The sequence below is a fragment of the Lutjanus erythropterus genome, chromosome 18 (assembly GCF_056507025.1).
Source record: "Lutjanus erythropterus isolate fLutEry1 chromosome 18, fLutEry1.hap2, whole genome shotgun sequence".
NCBI lineage: Eukaryota > Metazoa > Chordata > Actinopteri > Lutjaniformes > Lutjanidae > Lutjanus > Lutjanus erythropterus.
In genome coordinates, this window is record NC_139334.1 from 37,122,187 (window position 1) to 37,145,887 (window position 23,701).

The following is a 23,701-nucleotide window of genomic DNA, read 5'->3' on the forward strand; positions in this document are numbered from 1 at the left end:
TTCCAATGATGCAACTTGATTGCAGTCTTGTTTTAAACAGTCCTTGCCTGATAAATACTCATGCCTTTCAAATTCTTTGCACCCATTCTGTTATAAATTTGTACTCTGTAAACCCAAACCAACCCAAACGTTGAGTAGTTCTGCCTGTGACGAAGAAATTAATCTTCAGGTGTAAACTGTGTTGAGAACTCCTCAAACCAAAGTACTGTAAAAGGATCAATAGGGGCCCCCAACCAAACTTTTACTCCTCATGGTCCCCCAGTGAGTTTGTTCAGCCATGCCAGAAGTATCATCTTATATGTCTCTTTGGGTAAAACACAAACACTGTGAGTTTAAATGTAAATCCCTTGAGAAACATGCATCTACAGAATTATTGAGGTGGGGTGTGTAGATGCAGTACAGAGTGGTTTTGGTGTTGTGCTTACTGCAGTGTTCTTATTAAATCAGTTTCTTTAAAATTTTATTTATTATTATTTGACTTTGTACTTATCATCATTGACTAGTGAAAACCATGTATGTTAATATTTTCAGTGGCATGCCTCTTTATCAGGGATGTAAAAACATATTTATTGTCACAATTAAAAATGTCTTAATGCTGTACTGGACTGTGACAATATCTCCCCAGTATTACATGGTTATTATACTGTTATTAATATGACATGATTTTTATTTAATTACTTTTATTTTATGTTATAAACTGGCTGCTGTTGATTTCTGCACTGTTTGCATCATGACAAATTATGAGTGTTTTGCACATACTTAGGTTATGGCTGCTACTACGATTTTATTAAAGAAGTAAAACAGAAGTATTTGAAGTTAAAAGGAAAACCTAATTTTATACAAACAAAAAGGCTGGTCATATCAGATGTATTTTTTAATAAAGGACATTTTTTTCAAGTCCCCATATTTCATGGTATTATTGTACCAAGAGTTTTTGGTATTGTTACATCCCTTCTTCTAGTTTGAGAAGCCTTCCTGAACTTGTTGCATCACCATCAAAAAGGTTGCTTGTCTGAAATATTTTGGAGATATGTGCTTTTCATCTGATACCAGAACTGCTGACTTATATCTGCACATTATAAAATGTTGTGTGTTCTCAGTCAGCTAACTGTAGCCTGTTGTTAACCCTTAAACAGTCACAACCTGTGTCAGTCTGTATACTTGTAAAGTGTGTGTGCACGTGTGGGGCCCTGCTCCTATGCTGGCTTCCACACAGCAATTAAAAGTGTCTCCCACCTCTGGATGGAGGGAGGGACAGAGACTGACAGACACGGGGAGGGAAAACAGGAGAATGAAAAACAAGAGGAGTGGAAGAAGAAAGAGAGACACGCAGAGAGCTGCGAGATGAAGGCAGAGATTTTTCTTCCAAGTTTGACTGGAGGCAATACAGCAAGCCGTAATTAATTACCACAGACAGGTACGTATTAAAAACAATATTCCATCTCAGCAAAGCCTTGGAGGTCTTTGCACCAATAAAGGGAGGTATTCATCAGATGAGGCCCTGTCCAAGTAAAGCTTCATGAAAGGGGACGCTGCCTTGTGTGGTTAATTTATATCAAAATCCCTGCATAAACTGGGAGGCCGTAAAAAGTCCCAATTAGCCATCTGCGATTGTCTGGAGGAGGTTTGATGTATGGGCCTATCAATACAGCACAACTGCAGCCTGGGCTGTAATATCAAACTGTAATTCAGGATGCACATGGCGAATAAGCACCCATTGACTCTGTGTGTGATTTTACAGACCGTTAGGGAGAGCTATTTCAGTATAGGCACAGCCACGGAAGAGCGCTGGACATAAAGCGACAGATGACGTAGGCACAGAGTCTGCAGAGTTTTTCTGCTGTAAAGTTGGATGTGGATGCTCGGGGCTTTTATCATCTGCTTGTCAGCTGGTTTACAGTGAACATGTTAAGGTTAAAGCAAAAACATGCAGCAGTGTCAGAGCACTGGTGGTGAGGAGAATGATATAGTTTATTGTACACCTCAAAAAAGTATATCCGAAACTTGTTTTTAAGTTTCCAGTTACAGAAACAAAACAATAAGTAAAAGGGAAAAAAATGAATCCTGGGTCACAGTGTGTAGACCTGTAGGTGTGTCTGAAGCTCATCTTTTAAACCTGGTGTGTCAGGTGTGTGTCCAAGAAGCTACAGCTGTGTGTATGTGGGCAGATCAAGATTTTAAGAAAGAGAGAGAAGAGGCAGGAGCAGGAGGAAAGAATGAAGGACAGAGGAGAAAAGGAGGAGGGTCCACTGTGGAATGAAAGAATGAAGAATAAGAAGAAAGGAACACTTATGGGACAAATACGACGGAGGAACTACCAGACAATTGGACTCGAGTCATAGGGACTCGGACTCGAGTCGACTCGAGTCGCAAATTTGACGACTTGCAACTCTCAAGATGACTCCCCTCGACTTGAGACAAGATTGATGACTCCCCTCGACTTGAGACACGACAAACGAGCCCCTCCCGCATCACTCTTTCACCTGACTGCTGCTCTCTCTCTCTCTCCTCCCCCCGCGCGCGCCCGCTTCACCACGGTGCAACGAGCCCCTCCTTCACCTGACCGCAGCGCTCTGCTCTCCTCCTCTCTCTGCCTCCTCTCTGACAGTCAGTCAGCTGTTCCTGTCAAAAACATGACGTGTCGTGGCTTTTATACCTATGGATGTTAACATTAGAGCTGGACAGTATTACGTTACAAGGCTGGTAAACATATAGCTTCGCTGTTTGTTTTTGTTTTGTTAGTTTTTTTTTACCCTGCGCTACGTTGACTTTGCTCGTCTCAGCCATAGACTGCAAAGGTCTCAGCTTTATGGTCATCACCTTTTTAAAAAATATTTAATAAATCTCTAAAGCCTCTATTTTCTTCTTCTCTTTTATTTTCTTCTCTGTGCATCTGACTTCCACCGCACATAGAGCATACTGAACAAAAAAAAAAGTTTGATGGCCAAACCATTTGGGGGGGGGGGGGGTTCTTCACTATATTAAGGACAACTAGGGGGGGAAAAGCTATTATGATAACTCAAATATTAGATTTTTTTTCCACAAATAGGCCTGTTTTGAAATATTTTAAATAATTACTCCATAATTTAATGTTCATAGTTTCTTTATCTATGGTCCTGCCTCCCCCTGCACCCTCCAACCTGGGCCCAGGACAACAGACCTGACTACTGTTAGTCGGGAATCATGGCAACGGCGAGTGTCCCAAAAGTGGTCAACTTTGGATACAAAAACTACAAGTTTGTTTGAAACATGTCACATCTTTATTGGAATGTAGCCTTTCCCCATCTACCTTGGTCTAAATGATCAAACATGCAATGTAAGAATAGATAAAATTAACAGCTTTATGCTTTAATCCATGCAGACTAGACTGCATGCTCTTTTTTGGATGAGGAACAATAGTGAGAGACTTGACATAATCTGCGACTTGACTTGACTTGACTCGACAACCTTGTGACTTGACTCGACTTGACTCGACAACCTTGTGACTTGACTTGACTCGACATAACCTTGTGACTTGACTTGACTTGACTTGCCCATGACAAAAAAACTTGGGACTTGCTTGAGACTTGGACCGAATTAATTGATACTTGCTTGGGACTCGGATTGGAGGGACTGCAATTGTCTGGGAACTACTTTATTTCTGCCGCAGAAAGATGTTCCTCATCAAACTGCTCCCAAGGTGTGTGGATTATCTTCAGTAACCGGGTTATGATTTCTGGAAAGAGACACTGCTGCTGATTGTAAAACTACATTATTATTAAAAATACATTATTATTTTGGCACTTTGGGTCTCACAAGCCAAGTGACATCTAGTTCCGTTATATCTCTATGGCCGTTATTTCTAAAACTTAGTGACTAACACTGAAATTACATGGATAAATAGCACTACAAGTAAAAAGAAAAAACAACACAAACAAAACCAAAAGAAGCCAAACTTCTCGTGTTAAATGTTGTCTTAATGCAAGAACTTGTACCAGAAATTTTGTAGTAGTCTACAAAACTGTCAGCATTTTGCAGGAATCTGAAAAAAATGAGTCAAAAAGATGAAAGAAGTTTTGTCAGACATTCAGCGTTAGAAGTCAGGACCTGAAGGTAGTAACTGAGTTGTTGTTCCTGCTAGACCTCTCAAACTTTGATACACAGTGCCCATATTTATCTACTACAAATAAAACTCACTTGGATGTCTACTACACACTCACAGATTATATGAGTATACAAAGAGTTCCAATTAAGGGTCCACACTATCCAATTTTTTTGAAAGAATTCAGTTTTGAATGAAAAGAACATTTTAGTGACAAAAGCATTTTCTGTGTGTAATGTGTCACATTATCATTGTGACAGTTGTGGCAAATGTAGCTGGCTGCTCCTGGGCTGCAGACTTTGTCGGCCCTGAACTTACAATGTACACACTATACCCACATGCACACAATGCAGAAATTGTCATCATTTGAATGAACTGTTAGTTGTAGTTGTACTGCCCCAACCCCAAGCAGCAAGTACGTAGGTAGCATAGTTTTAGCATGTGGTAGCATGAATGCAAACCATCAAGTTAAACTACAAAAGAAATGGCTCCATTGGGGTATGTCAGTCAAACCATTGTATCTACAATACAATCAATGCTGAACAAAAAAATTTACTTTCTTACCTGAAATAATTTTTTCGGTCGTAAAATTCACAGTGTTGCTTAATGACATTGACAGTCTGTGAGCTCCTATGATTTTGATGACATCACCGCAGCTCTTTTCTGATTGGTTACGCTGACAGTATTACAACTAACCACAGAACAGATTGTGTGGATGACTGGCACTTTGTGTAGCCAATGAAATCCCCAAACTAACAATATGCAGTTTTTATATGTAATATTAAGACCATATGAAAATGAGGTAGTTTGGGTAGTTTATTTATCTATTTATTTTTACTTCTTTATTAATTTTCAACAAGGGAAATAGCACTATACTGTATTTATGCTTCACTTACTCTCAAGCAGTGGGTTTTGGCAGGTCTCCAAATGACCTTATCACTAAATGCAGTGGTTTCACTGTGTTTTCCATCTAATAAGTGACAGTTTTATCTGCCATTTTCCAGTGTGTTTTTTTTTTTAAATGCATGTCAAGATAAAAAAAACAAAAAAAACAATTCTAATTCAGTGTGTTCAAATTTCTATCACTCACTGCCAGTAGCACTTAGAGGTATTCTGATGACTGGGGTAAATACCTCAGAGTGTCACCTTTCAGTAGAGACCAAGAACATACATGTACTCCAGATGGTTCAAGAACAGCTTCCAGTTAAATTTGGATATGCCTGGGATAGGTGTTTTATGAATGATATGCATTATTTTACAGGGTTTGTAACAGGTTTAAAAGGGGTAGAGGAAGAAGAGAAAAGGAGGAGGAAGAAGTAATTGTGGAAGAGAGAAACAACCAGTAGCCTGGAGAGTAATAGAGTGGGAAGAGGGGAGGATTGCAAATGGAAGAATTGTTTACAGTCTGGAGTTCTGTTCCCATTTCTCCAGTTACCAGGAAAAGAGGGAGAGCAGAGAGAGCAACATTCCAGAGGCGTTTGCTTCAGGCAGCTCAGCTCGGCCTGTGAGTCAGCAGAGACAACAAAAGGCCAAAAAAATCCCTGTCACTTGACCTGCACACACACACAGAGCCTACTACACATCACACACATACCGTAAAGCATACACTGATCTGTCAACACTCTGCTGCAAATATTGTGTATGCACACACACGCACACACACGCACACACATACACACACACACACACTCGTACACATACTGAAGCAGTTGTCCATACAGTCCCAGGTTAATTTGGTGGCGGCTCCCCCTCATCATCATCACACAGATGGCCACGGAGGAACTTAATTCTTCCTCTATTGACTCAGTTTGCGTAGCCAGTCCCTGCTGTAATGACTGATCCATCAGCAAACCTACTGCAGGCTCAGGGCGAGCGAGGTTCACACTTACTGAGAGAGAGAGTGAGACAGAGAGAGAAAAAAGAGAGAGAGAACAAGAGAAAGAGTGTTGATGCATTTCAATGCACCTGCATAAACATTTCCAGGCTAAATGTAGTATGTATTCCACACTATATTTTGCATATATTAATATTTTTTGTATACATTCCTGTAATTCCCCACCTTTCTCAAACAATATCACCTCATGTCTGAGTGGTTTCTGTTACTTTTGACTTTTTTTTTCTGTTATTACAGAAAACCAGATTTATGCCTTGAAAAGCAAAAATTAGAGATTTTTATCTAAGAAGCATCAGCTTTGCAAGTTCACTTAACCCTGTAATGCTGTGTAATGTAATGTAATTTAATGTAAACTACTTCAGCATACAAGTGATGAGGACTGTTAGTTTGCTTTGATACAGACCAAACTCAATCCACTGATGAAGACTGAGATGTGACTGAAAGCTCCAGAAAAAACAGTATGTGGATCTTGTTGAGATTATTTGGTCAAACTAATTAATTTCTAAATGAATTCTAATTTAATCATTGTGTAATCATAAAGCCACTGGCAACATGATATAAACAGTGTGGACAATCACTATATGCACTAGCATGAACACTAGTACCTCAGATTAAGATCGTTTCAGAAACCTGGATGAGTCCTAGAATCCTAGTTTTCAGAAATCTGGATATATGAGTGAGAGTACAGTAAAACTCACCCTGGATCAACCAATCAGCTTGCTTAACGTTTATGCTATAATGAGGTGCACTGGCTTTTCTCCGCAATCTACAGTTACATAACATGCAGCATTTTCCTAAAAACAAGGTCTAGACTCACAAACGTCCCTTCAGTCATCACTTGTAACCCACTGTTAGTGTGTGGTGAGGCTGTATCTGCACAGATGCTGCACTCTGCCTGGATTTACTTATTTTTCTCATTATTTTGCTGCTTGGGATGTTTTACCAAACCAAAATGACATCCTGGGGATGGCACTCAACATTCAACTGTCTCCCTGGTGTGTTTACAAACACCAAACACCGTGTTTACAAATCCTGCTGGCTGTACCTTTAAACATTTAACAGTGGCTCCCCACATGCACTCTCTTGTCCATGGGTGTATATCTATGAGCATTTCACTTTGTAATAACCATCATCATTCATCATTATATGATTGTTAATGAAAGTTATTTCACAGTTATTTTACTTGTAAACAATGACACTTTAATAAATTGTGCTTATTAAATATTAGTAATGCTATAATATAGTGATTCCCAAAGTGTGGGCCCTGAAGGTGAGCCTTCAGAGGTTATGAGAAATCAGTATATAAAATGTATTTTATTGATTGATTGATATATTTAACAGGGACAGTGCACAGCTACTTAGCTGCACCAGAGTTAGCTATAAGCTATTTTTCATCTGCAGTTCCTGAGAAGGAAACAGAGAAATTATTCTCTGCTAAAAGTTGCTCTGCTATTATGTAAAAACACAATTACAAGACTGAACATATTCATGATACAACGGCTTCATCAGAAACAATCACGAGGCCACACAACAATAACAACAACAGCAAGGACAATAAACATTAAGATACAGCAACAATAAAACTACAACATAAGGTACAACAAGATAAGATTCATAATATTAGATCAAGTGTTTGAATTTTTGTGTGATGGGTACGATTGGGTTGATTTTAGCTATGATTTCATCTTGAATTTAAAACCAGCAAAGCTATTGCACTCTTAATTTTTTTTTGTTGTAATTTCCTAAGTTTGAAATTACCATAAAATATTAGATTTTTTTCAGTAACCAGAACTAATAAATCAAAGCTGTGGGATTTAAATTGCATGTAATTCTTCATTTATCTGACCTAGTTTCAAAGGGTGACTGAATGATTTGAATTCTATGATTAGTCTCATGTGTTGGGTGGCTGAAGAAGGTCTGCAGATTTCAAATTAGGCCATGGCATTGCTTAGTTTGGGAAGGGCTCCTTTAATGTGTGCTATTTTATCATTAGTTTGTGCAATATAAAATAAAAATTGTGTCATAGCCGATAACAACTAACATAATAATTACATGCTGATGCTACATTAGTAAATTATGTATTTTATTGTTGCACACAAAATAAAAATGTTTCATTATTTGTTAACAGTGAAATAAACAAAAGTTTACTTAACTATCAATTTACCATTTATTGTTTTATTTATTATTATATACTCTTGCATTACTGGTGGTTAGTTCAGGTGGACAAATCCATGAGAAATCAGCCAAAAAACAAAGATTTTAAACTCAGGCATTTGTGGCTTGATGTGGAGGTGTACAGATAGACAAAAATGTTAGAATTAAGTCTACAGGTTTATGAGGTTTCTCTCTTTCATGTAAACATTATCCTGAAGTTTTCATTTCTTGCATCAGACCAGAAACCCATTTCATAAGATTTAGCCCCATTTGGGCAGATTTCATTGTTGCTAATTTAGTATTTAATTGTAGAATTGTCTCAGTAATTCTCTGATGAGGATTATGTATATAGAATTATAATACAGTCAAATTAAACGGGTGCTAATTTCATCAGGGACTCAGTAGAACCACCCTGAAGGACCCTGGAACACTTTTAAGGACCCTTTGAAGTCCACACACCCAACTCTGGAAAGCGGTGCAAGAGGAAGCGAAGGGTTAACCAGCTGCCAGGGAGGCCTGTCTCGCTGTTTAACACTCTTAACTCCAACATGTCAGGACTCCTCAAGCCAATTCCTCCAACATGATGGACGCTCTCTAACAGTTGGCCATTTCCATTTCTTCTTACAGACTTCCCCCTTCCTCCCCTCCTCCGTCACTTCTTTTCTTTCTCTTTTCCTTAAAGATGCCTGTGAGATGAAAGGCTGCAGCCCTCGCCCTTGCCTTATCACCGTCTTTAGAGCTTGCAAAAACTTGGCGGCACCTCAGCTTTTTAGAGAGAGAGAGAGGAGAAAGAGAGAAGAGAAATAGCGTTGGGGATTATAGTTCTGAGGACAAACCTGGCTATTCACACTTGGCATTAGCAAGACAGCCCGGGTACAAGAAGGATATTTTTTATTCCCTTCAATTTAACTTTAATTACTCAAATCTCGGCGAGGGCACACAAGAAAAGCCCAGGCATTTGTGTCTGGGAGATTAGCAGACTGCCCTGCCAAGTCCTCGCCGGCGCTGCATCGTTAGATAGAATTCAAATTCAAATCCAGGCTAAAGACAGTGCAGCTGTCACCCCCCTGGCCTGAAAACCCCCTGGATCAGGAACGAGCTGTCCTCCCTCCTCCCTGCTTTCCCCAGGAGAAACCTAATCCTGCCTCCCTCTCTTCCTCTCCTTCCATCGTTCTGTCTCCCTCTCTCTGATGACTGTGACAGCTAAAATAAAGCCATTAAAGCCTCCCTGAAATAATTAGTAATTAAAAATAAAAAAAAAAGTGGGTTGTTTTGTATTTCTCTGGCATCTCTCCTCAGGCTGGGAGCAGAGGCTGGTGTTTTGTGGGTGTCAGGGGTGATGCGTCTTTCACAGCTCCTCAGATCTTTTTTTGAAGTGTGGTTAAAGGAGGGATTTCTTCGTGGACATTATCAGGTGAAAGAAACACTTCCATTTCCACACGTCCTCCTCCCCACTCTCTCTCAGGGAAAACTTGCTGGGCTTTCCTCTCCTCTGGAAGTTTGACGACATGCCTAAATTCAGCCTCTTGGTGACGTGTGATACGGCGAGTCTTCATTGGGGGCTTGTTTAATCTTGTCAGTGAAGGACTCAACGGGAGAGCGTCTCACACGATGCTGAAATCCTCACTAGTTGTTCGCCTTTCACCCGCAATTGACTTTGCGAACACCTGCAATGTCTTCGATAAGTAGCTCGTCTTATCTCCTTTGGGAGAGCAGACCCCATTATCGTGGGTTCGGGGGCAGATACCCCGTCGTGCCGTGGGGCGCAAATGATAATCCATGCTGCCACACCGCTGAAATCCTGGTAAAATGATCCTAAATTGACAAAACCCTTGAATCCTCTGGACTAGGTTAAGCCTCATCTATTAGTGCTACAGTAGCTTTGGATAAGGGTTCGTCAGCCTTGTGCCACTCCTGAGAACGTCATCAGCAGTGCTGTCCTTTTGGTTATCTTCCTTTTTTAATCCCCGCAGACACAGCAATGCAAGAGGGGCACAGAGTTCACCAACTCTCTCCCTTTAAAGTCTTTAGGTAATTTCTTCATAAAGTCATGTGGTTGGGTCTGTGAAAACACTGCATCCAGCCATAATATCAGAGCAGACAGCATTAAGCTTGTGCGCGGAGTGCTGCAACTGGTTATTTCACTGGCCCAGAGTCCATGAGTGCAGTAATTGATTGGCGTGATGGAATTAAGGGGAGACTTGCCGTGCTGAAGGGAGAGCTGGCACGGGCCTGATACATTAAATATCTAGCATGGCTCAGCCAGCCAGGCATCTGATTATGATTTCAAAGGACTTGGACCTGGACTTGATTAAAAACCACGTAGCCCAGATGAAGGGCCTGCGAGGCCCCCAAAGGCATCCACAGAGATGCCAGTAAGGGGAGCCACAGTGAATAACAGCAGCCCTGGATGAAGTCATGGCACGCCAGCCTAATTACAGGTCCATTTAAGGGGGCTGGTTTCAGCCAGCCAATCACATGCTGTCTGGAAGGATGTAGGTGGGCTCAGGGTTTTATACCTTTCTTGCAGAGGTACACCCTCTTCTGCAAGAACTCTGATGAAATGATGGCAAATGAAACTGTGGAAAACAGAGGGAGGAAAAGTCTAGACCTCCTGGAGGAGTTTACTTGCTGCCTTCCTTACTAAGTTCTAACAAGCCGCAAGAGCCAAGTTAATAACCCCCCTCCTCCATCCTTCTTTCCCATCATCCCTCCTCACACCCCTCCCTCATCGCCCTCTCATCCCCTCTCCCAGTCTGCTCTGGCCTAAGGGAGGGGATAGCGATTAATATCTGCCTAACTTGTTACCTAATTCATTATGGAATAGCAGTTAATTTGATTTGATATTATTTTAATAAAATTCTGTAATATATTAGATTGTTTCAGGCTATCAAAATAATTTTCCAATTATTATGGTTACTCAAGCAAGTCCAGCTTTTTCCCCCTTTGTGGCAAACGGCAGTGGGTCTGACTGTGAATACATTAGCTGCTACAACTCCATCCCGCCAATTGACTAAAATATACGTGTATGCATGATTACACCCCAAATGTTATTAGTGCTATAGATCCACACACCCGCAGTAGATTGGAGTGTGACTGGCTCAGCAAGGTGTCTTAAATGTCTTTGATTGAGCCCTCATAAGGAGGAATAAATAAAATAAATCCAGAGAGATGTGATTTCTTTCTGTGCTAATGGCCGCACACTAGTGTTTTGGCTCTCCGTTAATTAGTAACACGCTTCAGCAACCCTGCCCTTTCTGAGGCATCAAGGCACAGTGGGCTTCAGCTCAGATGGACGTGATCTAAGCAACCCCCCTACCCGTACACACACAAGCACACCTCGCTGCCCCCCACTGGCCTTTGAAAGCTATCATGGAACATAGAGATACAGACACGCTGTCACATCTCCAATACACTGCCCACAGCTTCAAGGAGAGGTTTTAAAGGGAAACAACACCTTATAAATCACAGCATGATGGTCTGCTGTTTGTAAGCTTTTCCAGCACCTGTGACCTCACTCGTTCTTTTTTCGAGGCTCGAACTGTGTCCTCATTTCAACCTGTACATACACAAAGTTTTAACTCTGACATGATTAAAAGAAAGGTGTTGTACATTTGTGTTAGAGTTAGAAATATTCCTTTGGCTTTTAAATCTTTCCTCACCTGATATTTCATCAGCTGCAGTTCTCACTGCCAAGCGGTAGGGGGTGCTGTGACAGGTCATCTGTGATGTCGTCTGAGAAAAAATTGTCACTTGTAAAAGAAAAGAAGCGCTGAAATTGAGCAGCAGAAGAAGAAGATGGTGTTATCTAGCATGGAAACACTGGTGCTCAGCAGCAGATCCACGAGGCAAGGAGCACTGCAACTCGAGCACAGAGCGAGGCTGCTTGTGCTGCACCCCCGGATCAGCCGGGACACAGTGAAGCTGCTCACACTGCAGCCCCTGGCACTCGCTCCACGGCTGGGGCAAAGAGCGCTCCAGCCCCCCTGCCTCTCAGAAAGAGTGTTTCAGCTGGGGGGGCGGGGGACACAAAGAGCTAATGTTAGCCACACTGGTAACACACATATAATATGAAGTGATAAAAAAACAAAAACAAAATGATAAAAAAAAATGTGTCCGATACTAGAAGATTTGTCCTTTCTTTTGATATATTCTATGTTAACGTACTCATAGAACTGAATAATCTGTGAGTGTTGAAAAATCAGTGAATTTTGTCAAAAATGCTGGTGCTGGTTGGCAACTTAAAAAAAATGCTGGTGGGGAAACAAGGCAGTATGCTCATTTTCTCTTAAGTCTGACTTGTTTAGGTAACCAGTGGAGTCGCTCCCTGTGAATGCAGATTTAAGGCACTTCAGCACTGGCTTCACTTTTCAGACCCAGAATCTCTGTCCACTATTTAATATCCAGTCTGTGCAAAGAAGAGAACATGTATGACTGATGCAACAGGGCTTTCACTGTCTTCAGTCATGTTCAGCATGCCATCACATATTGAGTTTCACTCCCTCAGGGAAACAGGTACTGTACATGCTACCTCAGTCTGGGTTCATTCTTATGTAAGGATGAAAAAAGGTTCACCTGTTAATTATGTGGTTGTCTGAATTCCTGATTACCTGTTTAACCCACTGACTTGATTTAAGAAAAAGGACTTTTCATATCCTCTATTCAGTACATTACACAAAGCTGCTGCTACAAAGGGCAATTTATGTCCACTTGCAGATCATTTCCTTGTACAGTCAATGGTGGAAAATTTCCAAAGCTGTCCACCTCTTGGAGGAACGTCTATAATTACTGGCCACACACTCAATTACAGCCAGCTGTAACAGCGGAGTCAGGTTGACATTGATGGCTTTTATTTGACCACAGACAGGTTTTCTGTCTCACCGCCTTGTCCAGTTGCTCTGATGTGTCTGCCAACGGGTGCCCCAGGGCACTTGCTTAAGGCCCAGCCTGGTTTCACGAGTTCCACCTCTCTGAAGCTCATAACTCAGCTGTGACAAGCTGCTGGCACTCTCCCAAAGACATACCGATCTCTTGCCAATATATGCAAACTGCTCTTGCCTTGAGAGTTTGCTTTTTTTCCATACCATGACAATGGAGTTCACTTTTTTAACGCCCTACTTTTTATCTCTTATTGCATTCGCATAACCGCCCCCTTCTTTTTTCTCCCTGCAGTCACGGCGTTATCATGATTTATAGAAGAGTCCATTTTGTTTTCAGTTCCAAGACGCTCAAATCAAAGTACCATTGCAGTACTTTATCTTGGTTTATTGGAAGCCACTGCATACTCCCCTCCTGGTCAGTTAAATGTATTTAAGTGTATATTTAGATAAAAATAGTCTCCGAGCCACAGATTTCATTGTTTTCCGTGTCAGTGATGAATCTCTCTTTTTTGATAGTTACTCGCAGGGAGAAGAAAAATGCCAGCATGGCTGCACTGTTATTTCCTCTGAAGAAAAAAAAAAAAGAGAAGACACTCACAGTAAGAAAAAGGGACTGAGTCAAAAGAATCTGATTACTCTACTGTGCTTTGAAAGTATACCAGTTGCAGCACATTCACCATTGTGTTTTGACATTCAATTAACATGTCAAAAAATATTTTGGTCATTATTTCAAGTTTTCCCCCCAGGGTATTTGCCCACAAGCCTGGAATGTTCCCATCAATTACTGCCACTCCCTTCTCTTCTCCACCGGCTATACGAGGAGAGGTCACTGGAAAACTTGTCTTGCAGCCTTGAAGTGCATTATGAAACACACTGTTCAAGGGGTTTATATTTAAAGCAAGGTGACAACAAGGCATGCTTATGTTGACTTCAGAATAGCTCAGGAGCTGTGCTTTTCCCCTCAATCTCCTGCACATCCAACTCAGCAATCTCAACGAGCTTCCACGTTCTCAAACACTCAGAGGAAGAGAGAACAAACCAAACAATACACAGAAAACATGAAAACGTACCTTTGTGTAAATCAGGTAACAATACCTTACTGTCTGTCAGGCCGACACAAAAGCCTTTAAGATGCACCCTGCTGTTTCTAAGATTCTCAGAGAAAGCATCTGTGTGACGTCTCATGATTTATGCCATGAGGACACAGTATAATAGAACAATGGCCAGAGTCCTTCCACAGAATAAAGAGGGCTGCAGGAGAGCCACTGAATGCTGAGGTGCTGTCACTTATTACAGGTAATATGAATGGAGAGAGGCTAAATTTGATTTCTAGGGGACATTACCTTTGTGAGGTATTTGTTGGTCGTCACTCGCAAATCAACACAGCATTGATTAAGGTCCACAAATGCCTCACAAGTGAGTCTTGTTTATTTCAGCCCGTCCTCATTCTCCAGTCATCAAATACCATTTGTCACACCAATCTGCACCTTATGCAGACCCGCATGGTACCTGCTTGTGGCTATATGAGAAAACTGGGCTTTCAATGTAGTAGGAAGAGCAAGAATGTCTGTGTCTGGTGGAGGTGAGGTGAATGGATGGGTCAAACAAAAGCAAGACTTTCACCCATGAGACCAGGGTGTGTGTCCTTTACATCAGACCCGCAATATGTCATTGAGTCTAGCACTTTAATCGTGCCTTAAAAGTTGATCCCATCGCGGCCTGATGCCAGCAAATTCTGTCCAAAATGACCTGGACCCAACCCTTATTAGCATGTTTCAGCCCAAAATTTTCTTCTTCTTTTCTTCTTCTCTCTGTGCACCAAACAGTGGAAGTTTTCAGTGTCAGGGACAATACATACAGGGAATTGGAATTGGCAACAACTAAACTGGGGAGAAAAAATTAAATAATTAAAATAAATGATGTGCAGCCCAAACCCACCCATGAAATATGTGACAAACAAGGCTCAACTTGATCAAACCTGTTGTGTCCTGTCAGGTCCTGTTGGGTTTGGGTACAGATCTCAATCTCTAATTAAGCCACCCAGGCCGTGCCCCCTTCAGGAGGAAAACTCATAGTTCCATAGCATGGGACAGATAGGAAAATGCAGAAAAGCTGCTGTATAGCGGGTCGCAAAACAAATAAACATACAAATCCATCACAGTCTCTGGTTCCCTATCCGTCCTGGACAGGAAAGGATCCCAAATGGAGAGCAGAGCAGAGACTGTCTGAGCCTCCAGAGTCAGGTAATTCCTTTTTGATGACAATAAATATCAATTAGCGAACTGAAATTAGAAACAATGATTTAAATAACCAATGCTTTCACACTGAGATTTCAGGCACATAAGTAGATGAATATTCACTCAGTTCAGTAAATAGCTGGATGATGCTGTTCCTACTGATGGAGAGCTAATGTTAGCTTGAGTGTGAGGCTGCTGGAGTTCAGTCATTATCTTACAGTACAGCAGCATCAGACTGTCATCTCTGACTAAATCTTAGCCTAACTTAGAGCAACACTTGATTGTTGACAGGTTTTGACATTTACAGACAATATTAAGCTTGCAAATTCAATATTGGCAGTGTCTGGCCACTCTGTTGGCTCGTTCATCCACTTGGAAGGTCAAAGACTGAAGGAGCATGACAGCAGACTGATCAACATTCATTTATTAAGGTATTGTGAATGTTCAGGTTCAGGCAAGGTCACATAATGATTATTAGACATGTCTATAAGACAAAGGTTTGTTTAACTCGATATTCATTCAAACAACTTTTTGTATTAAAAAGCATGTAATACTGCATTGTTGTGGGATCTCCTTTTTCTATCCTGCCTGACATATGTCACACATTATTAAAAGTTTTAAGGTACATATCACATTAGATGGATCATGCGACTTGTTTCACTGACTGATGTACTTAATGTTAACCCAAAACACGGTCTTCTCCTCAACCTAACCAAACTGTCATGATTTTACAGTGTTTATTATGTGTTTAAAAAGCTGTCTGGCAGTGTCTCATACAAGCCATACTTTGTGCATAAGTGTGAGATTTTGAGGGCGTGTCAAAGCAGTGTCTGTTGTCGACGTGCTGGGATGACAACATGTTGTTTATTTCCATATACTTTACAGTGTATGATGTAGCAAACAAAAAGTGGATATATTTGTTTGTGTCGTTTTTTTTTTTGTTTACAGTGGAAAAACATGATTTCTTATGAAAAGGGCAAGCCTAACCTGAAAGAACACAACCCCCACCCCCCACCCCTCCCCGCCAAACGCACACACACACAAAACACAGAGAGTAGCGGGGTGTTGTTTTCAAATTCAGCCCACTTCTTTGGTCACCACAACTTTTGAGTTTAACCTCCATCTGACTTCGTCGCACGTCTTTTTAACTGCTCTCTGCCGAGGCAGGCGACCAGGGGCACTGTGTGTGCTTCCTTGCACCCAGTGCATTAAAACCTTCCCTCTTATGTTCTGGGAGATTGAAAGTGTCCAGCGTTTTATTCAAATGACATGCTGCCTCACCGGGTGCCTCTTTTCTCTCTCCTCTATCTCCTTCCCTCCGTCCCCCCCTCCTTCACATTATTTTTGAAGACAACTGCAGGCTAGAGGATAAGAATCCCGGTTGCGGTGCTTGCCGGCACTTCCTCCTCGGCCCTGATTTGAATAAAGAGCTTTGAAATTAAGTGGACAGGCCCCGTCAGAAAAGCAGCGGTGCGCCTTTAAGAAAGCCACCGAGCCCGGGTAAATTATTTTGATTGACGGTACCAGGACATTTTTTTGCGAGCTGGCTGATTTAATTGCGAGTGCCAGGGGGCATCTTCAGGGGCCAGGTACTGGCGTACCCGTTTGATCTCCTCTAGCCGTCTCCCGGTGGTACCGGCTACCCGGGCACCGAGGGCCAGAGGGCAGACGAACAAAGGCAACTGTGTGTCTGTGAGCCGCTCTACCCTTCGCCTCCTCTGAAATAGAGAAAAAAAAAACAAAGCTGTGGAATGGGCAGCCAAAAGTGTGAAAATTGATTTCCAAGCTCATTTGATGTTAAGTCTTTAGTGTCAAGAGTGGTATATTCATTGATAAAGAGAAGACGGGGTGGGGGGGTAAGGTGGAGATGGTGGAGGAGAAAGAAGGGAGGGAGAGTAAAGGCAAAAAGAGCAAGAGCATCTTCTGACAAACAGTCTTTTTTTATTTCCTGGATAGAGGAGAGGTGTGGACTGGGTTTCAAACGGGAAGGAGGATTAGGGAGAGGGGGCTTAATGAGAAAAGGATCCCTAGTCAATGGACAGGCCCTGTCAAAAAGAAGAAGCCAATACTCAGTCCCAAAAGCCAAGCTGAGCCCCAGCCGCCAAACACACACACACTGATGTACACACACACTTCCAGACCCAACCATTTTCCTTAAATCCCATCAACCAAAGCCCAACACTACTCTATATAACCTATAGTACTATCTGCACCAGCTGTCTGTCTCACAGCCGCTTGCTCTCAATGCAGTAAACCAGCTAGAGAGCCAGTCGTCCTTATCTGTCCCCGTCCTCCATATGAACTGGCTGCAGCGCTCACATCAAACCTCAGGTCCACATGCCTCTGGACTCAGACTCAATCCTGCTGTGTTTCAGTCTCTGACACTTCTGGTATTAGCAGTTGAGTATTGAGCATTGACTGCTAAATGGTACCAAGGTGCTTTTGTCCAGCCGTGTTTCAAAGCGTGTTTGATTCATGGCTGTATGTTCAAATTTTAAAGTTTTACAGCTATACTGCAGAAATAACGTTGCATCTTCTTATAAATCCTGTCTTCAGTTTGTGAGTTCACAAACAATTCAATTCAATTTACTGAAGTGAAGTTACTTTCTCATAAATTCCTTATTATTAGTTTTAGCTAATTACTTTCAGGTGATAAATCTTTAAATTCCCACCCCAGCCAATGTAAACTGATATTTTTAGGGGAAAGTTCTATCACAAACAAAGAATGTGGGTGTTGTTAAGTGTTCAACGTAATCCATGACCATGACAACCAGACTGGTCAACATCATTAGTGTGGAGAGCGATAGCAGTCACACAAACATGAGGTGGAGGATTTTTCTCCAACTCCATCTGAAACAGGGACCCCAACAAGAAGGGTTCTGCTGGCAGCGAGAGGAGCCCCACCTGGAGGGGGTGGCTCTCACTCTCCCCCTCTCAGGTGAGGTAAATGAGGGGCAACAGGGGTATGGTCTTCCCCAGCCTCTTCCATAGAGTCAGGGGAAGTACTTGATTCTGAGAAGCATGGCAATCAATTTTCAGTTTTTTAAATGTTAATCAAGATGATGTTGACAGAGCGAAAAAGTTGGAACACAGTTGTGAGGACAATGCAGCACCCAGACAGTTTACTGTGTGCACAAGCTAGAGCTATCAGCAACAAGGAGATGTATTTCATTTTCTTCAAAGGCAGTGGTTGCAATCATGTTTTAATTTAGTCTTCAACCAGCTCTGTGGTGAAGAAAATCATTCTCTGTCTGGTCTGTTCACCTCAAAAACTCTGTACCTGCTCTGCATCCTGGACAGTGAGGTCTTTCCCCACAGTTAACGGTGCAGCAGAGAGGCTGCTGTCCACTGCTCGAGACACAACGTTCATACAGCAGAGCACTCCACCTCCAACTCATTTTTTTTTATTCTCATGCAGGCAGGAGACTGTATGATGCTTTCAAATTATTTACTTCATTAATAAATGCAGTCAACTTTTTAATATAAAGAGTTTGCAGACCATATAACTGTCAGTTAGGCTTCATATTGCATGTCGGGAAACTGGAGTAAGACACTGAAAATTGTGTCCCCTTTACTATTGATTCAATCAAGAATAGATTCTGAACCAAATCAGAATAAAAGATTCACCCCCTAACTGTAACATGTACATTATGTTTACTTCTAAACTGGGCTTAGTTTTGGTGAGGCTGAGTGTGAGTCGCTGCAGATGGATACAATCTGACCGGCCTCCACTGACTTTCAATGCCTAAAATTTAGCTGCATTAAGATGCACCAAGAATCATCTTTTTATCACATTGTAGCTCTCTGAATGGAATGGAATTGTGAGGTACCACAGATGCTTGGCAGCTAACAAGCTAAATCCTCACCTAAATAGCAAAGGCTTCATGCCCGTGGGGCAGGTTGAGGTTATCACAGAAATGTGGTGCTTACTACTACTCAAATTTTATTTATATAACATCAGGCAAAAATCACAAAAACACAACATGCCTCAGGGTGCTTCATGTCATGTCACACACCAGCCCACCAGAGACAGAGTGACTTAAGGGTCAAAGGTGGCCAAGAGACATGACAGTGTACCTCTGCAAGCTTGGAGGATGACGTATTACTTGTAACATCTATTATCATCATATGTAACATAACAACCTCATAACATTTCCAGAACATTGACATTGACATCATAAATAACAGCCATTGAGGCAGAGATACAAAAAAAGTGTCAACCTCTTTAAATTTATCTTTCAAAATCAAAAAAATTCCCAATATCAAAAACCCAGATACTAGCAGAAGACCAGATTTCACTCTTTTCATATAAATGTCATCTCACTGTTTTAATCAAGAACATAAACAACTCATAAGCATTTAGATTTACAATGCCTCTAAAGTCAGAATACATTTGCAGAAACAGTGCATTAAATACTACATGTTTATCATTGAAAAACATGTAATCAGCATTATGCATGACATTTGCAGACATATATGTGTATAGCTGGAAGCTGTAAATCCACAGTGTGTTGAGAAGGACAGAAGCTCTGTTGTAACCATCTTTTACTTCACTGGATCCACAGTACTGATGGAAACGTTCGCTCTGTTCTCCCAGTGCTTTTCTGGCATCTCTTTCTGAGTTCTGTCTTTCCTGTAGAAGCTGTATGCAGGCGTGGGCTTAGACCCTCTATACACTTTATTCTAATTCCATTGACACTTGGAAGACAACAGCTTGTGTGGAGAGGCCTCAAAACTGAGAGCTATACCTCTACCTATTTACATGGATTTTTAAAATATCACAGATATGATTTACGAATATTAAAATCCCAAGTCTATAAAAAAAATGTGGTAACCCTTTATTTTCCAGGCCTGTAATTATATAGTAATATAAGGGAAATTACCGAGAAATTACAGTAAATTAAGAAGTAAAATACAAATCGTGGCAAGTAATGGGAGTAGAATAACTTGAAAATTACCAGAAATTATTAGGTAATTACTAAATAAAATGAGACCAGAATTAGGATATTAGGTTGGTTATTGTGTAGGAATTAATCGATCTTTAATATCAAATAACTGGGTAATTACTTGGGTGGTTACTCGACTAGACGTGAGATGTTGGGTCAGTAATTATATGGGAATTTATTTATTCATTTCTTACTTATTACCAGTCTTACCTGTTCACAAGCCAAGACGGTTTGCAGCAATTGTTGTAGACCTTTCTGCCTGTAAAATGTAGCGTCCACTTTCTCCTTTGAATGGCCAGCTTCATCACAAATAAGGGCACACTGGATGAACATTCATTCATTCATTCAACCCAATATCTGGGTACCCAGATAGCACGCATACGTCTCGCCGACGTCGGCCTCAGATCGTGCGTCGGCATTCTCCTCCTGACATCTGTAAATGCATCGGAGAAGCATCGGCCCATAGCAGGGACATGGTTTGCCAGAGGGCGGGATTATGCGCGCCATTTCAAAGTCGGCGATAGGTCGGCTGTGGATCGATACATTGCACGTTATCCAATTGGTGCCACTGTCAACGGAACTGAGAGCAGGCTTTGGAGACGGAGAGGCTACTTCATGTCAGCCAGGACTAGTCTTCAGGTAAGCTCACTTAACGTAAATATATATATAAAAAAATAGCTGTCTTATAAATATGACATACAGGGTTAGCAAGATAAATCGGGATTCAGCAACATAAGTTGTTAAGCCCTGACTGGGTATGTTAGCACAGGTGAAGAGCCCAGATGCCGACTCCTAACAGGCTAGCTAGCTAGCTTAACAAACGTTAGTTGCTTAGACCTGACCAGCAAATGTATCAACTAGCTCTAACTTCATTTAGCCATTGCTAGGTAGCCATAAGTCTTTCCAGCACGTGAACAGTGTCCATCTAGACAACAAATCAGTTTTGAATTTGGGAAAGGGTCAGGTAACGTTAGCAAGCGTTAGCTGTTAGCTAGTAGCTGGTGGGCTTCGGTGTTTTTACAGCTGCGGAGTTAACTTTAGCAGTTAACTGGCAGCTAATGAAGGGAGGCTTTGCTCTGCTCCATTTGGAAATATGACTCGGTGTAACATTTTCTCATAGTTCGGTACTGGTTATGGACTATTGTTGGTGTGTTTGTACTGCAAGTGAAGTTAATATCCACTTCACGTAGGTGTGTGGAAAACACAACAGACTCCAGTTGTTTCTGTCATGTCCCTCCAGTCACCCCCCCGCCTCTCCTGTAGAGCTGGCCGGAGTTCAGCAGCTATCCGCGGTCAAGCCGGGGCTGTCAGACCGCCCCGCAAAATAATACACGCGAACTTTTTGTGGTTCATATTTTCAAGTCATGCTTTCTGCTGGTTCATACAGTGTCACAGGCAACACTGTATGAAGCATGGGTTATTTGGAGGTCTTCTTGTGGTGCTTTTTAACACGTTTAATAGCTAAAGAGTATAGGGCTAATACTATTAGCTACAGGTCTCTTATCAACTACGGTGGCTCTCTAAGGTCAGACAGCGGCCGGGAAAAAAGGCACAGCTATGTTTTCCTTCCTTGGTGTGTCTATTTGTACGTGTTTATTTGTGAAGTATGGGTATGATATTGTATAGTATAAATTAATTGAACAACATGGGCTCATGTGTTTTGTCTTTTTCTCCCCTTTGCAGGCTCATAAGTCTGCCAGCAGTCCAGACCGTGCTGTCCGTGTGCGTCTCCCGACCGGCCACCTCTATATTTTCATCTGTTCTGTCTTGGTTATCTTTTCTGTGCTGGAGTTGTTTTGACTATGCAGTCCGAAATAAATGTATGATCATTAACTTGAATCGTTCGTGTCTCTTTATTTTATTAACACACTAAATTAGGAAGCTATTTTGATGGTCAAGCATATTGTTGTCTCGGCGACGTCTTCCCAATGAGCAAACGCTCTCCATACGACGTCGCAGCGATGTAACTTTATTCATCGTGCGTGCTGTCTGGGTAGTTTCAGCAGAACGCACACTGAAATAAAATGAACAGTGTTCACTACATTTTACAGGCAGTGAAGCGGTAGTTATGGGTAAAGTACAGTGACATTACAGGCACGCACTTCTTTTCATGCAGTACTTAGGAAATATTTTTGCTTGATTGATACAATAGAGTAGCACCGAAAGATACAATAGCCTATTTGGGTAATTACAGTGAACATCCTTTTAACGTGCCAGTAGTTCTGCTGAAATTACCCAGACGTTACAACGGAACCGCGTTCACTACATTTTGCAGGCAGTGAAAAAGGTAATTATGGGTTAACTACAGTGATATTACTGGTACGTGCCCATGTTTTTTTTTTTTTTTTCTTCTTCTCTTCTGTTTCTATTGTATTTCTGCTTTGTTGCCTAATTGTAATCTCGGCATCATTGAAAATGAGGGCCACCCCTCAATGTATTCCCGAGAAATAAATAAAGGTTGAATGAATGAATGAATGTTCATCCAGTGTGCCCTTATTTGTGATGAAGCTGGCCATTCAAAGGAGAAAGTGGACGCTACATTTTACAGGCAGAAAGGTCTACAACAATTGCTGCAAACCGTCTTGGCTTGTGAACAGGTAAGACTGGTAATAAGTAAGAAATGAATAAATAAATTCCCATATAATTACTGACCCAACATCTCACGTCTAGTCGAGTAACCACCCAAGTAATTACCCAGTTATTTGATATTAAAGATCGATTAATTCCTACACAATAACCAACCTAATATCCTAATTCTGGTCTCATTTTATTTAGTAATTACCTAATAATTTCTGGTAATTTTCAAGTTATTCTACTCCCATTACTTGCCACGATTTGTATTTTACTTCTTAATTTACTGTAATTTCTCGGTAATTTCCCTTATATTACTACATAATTACAGGCCTGGAAAATAAAGGGTTACCAAAAAGGTTTGTTTATTTTGTGAGAGGGGGGACACCTCTGTTTAAAAGGGTTACTTTCATTTCAATTGCTGTTTTAATGAAATATTTGGACAGAACAACTTTTTCTCACTGCATAAAGAGGGAAATGACCTGTCCTAAAAAGATAGAGCTGACAAACTATTACATCACATCTGGTGGAGACCAACTCTTCAAAGTCCACTTCCCAAAGACCATGAGAGGAACCTGCAGAACAAAACCAGTGAAGACTGAGCCCATGTTTTGTAAGTGTTACATTCTTTTATTTGTCACTAAAATTAAGTCATGTACATGTTGTATTTACTGTATCACTGTAACAGTTGTTGTAAAAGTTTCAACAAAAAAAGAAAAATAATGAATTATATAAATACACATGTAAACATATGCACAGATGTTTCTTTCTTTTTTAAGTCTAAACAAAATCTTTGTGTAATATTGCACAGGATATGTGGCCGACTTAATGGACCTCATCTTTGAGAGAGTGTTTCTGGACCCAGTGCCAGACAGGGATGAAGATCCAGAGGACCTGAGTCAACAGTCTGAGGAGCCAGACAAGGATAAAGGTCATCG

At 41.3% G+C, this 23,701-nt stretch overlaps 1 long non-coding RNA gene across 1 annotated transcript; it reads left to right on the plus strand.

The window, feature by feature from the left end:
* The first annotated feature begins 20,561 nt into the window (after window positions 1-20,561).
* LOC146311413 (uncharacterized) lies at window positions 20,562-22,025 on the plus strand. Its single transcript, XR_014772271.1, has 2 exons — window positions 20,562-20,831; window positions 21,876-22,025. It is a non-coding gene; the product is annotated as an uncharacterized LOC146311413 (long non-coding RNA).
* The last annotated feature ends 1,676 nt before the right edge of the window (window positions 22,026-23,701 follow it).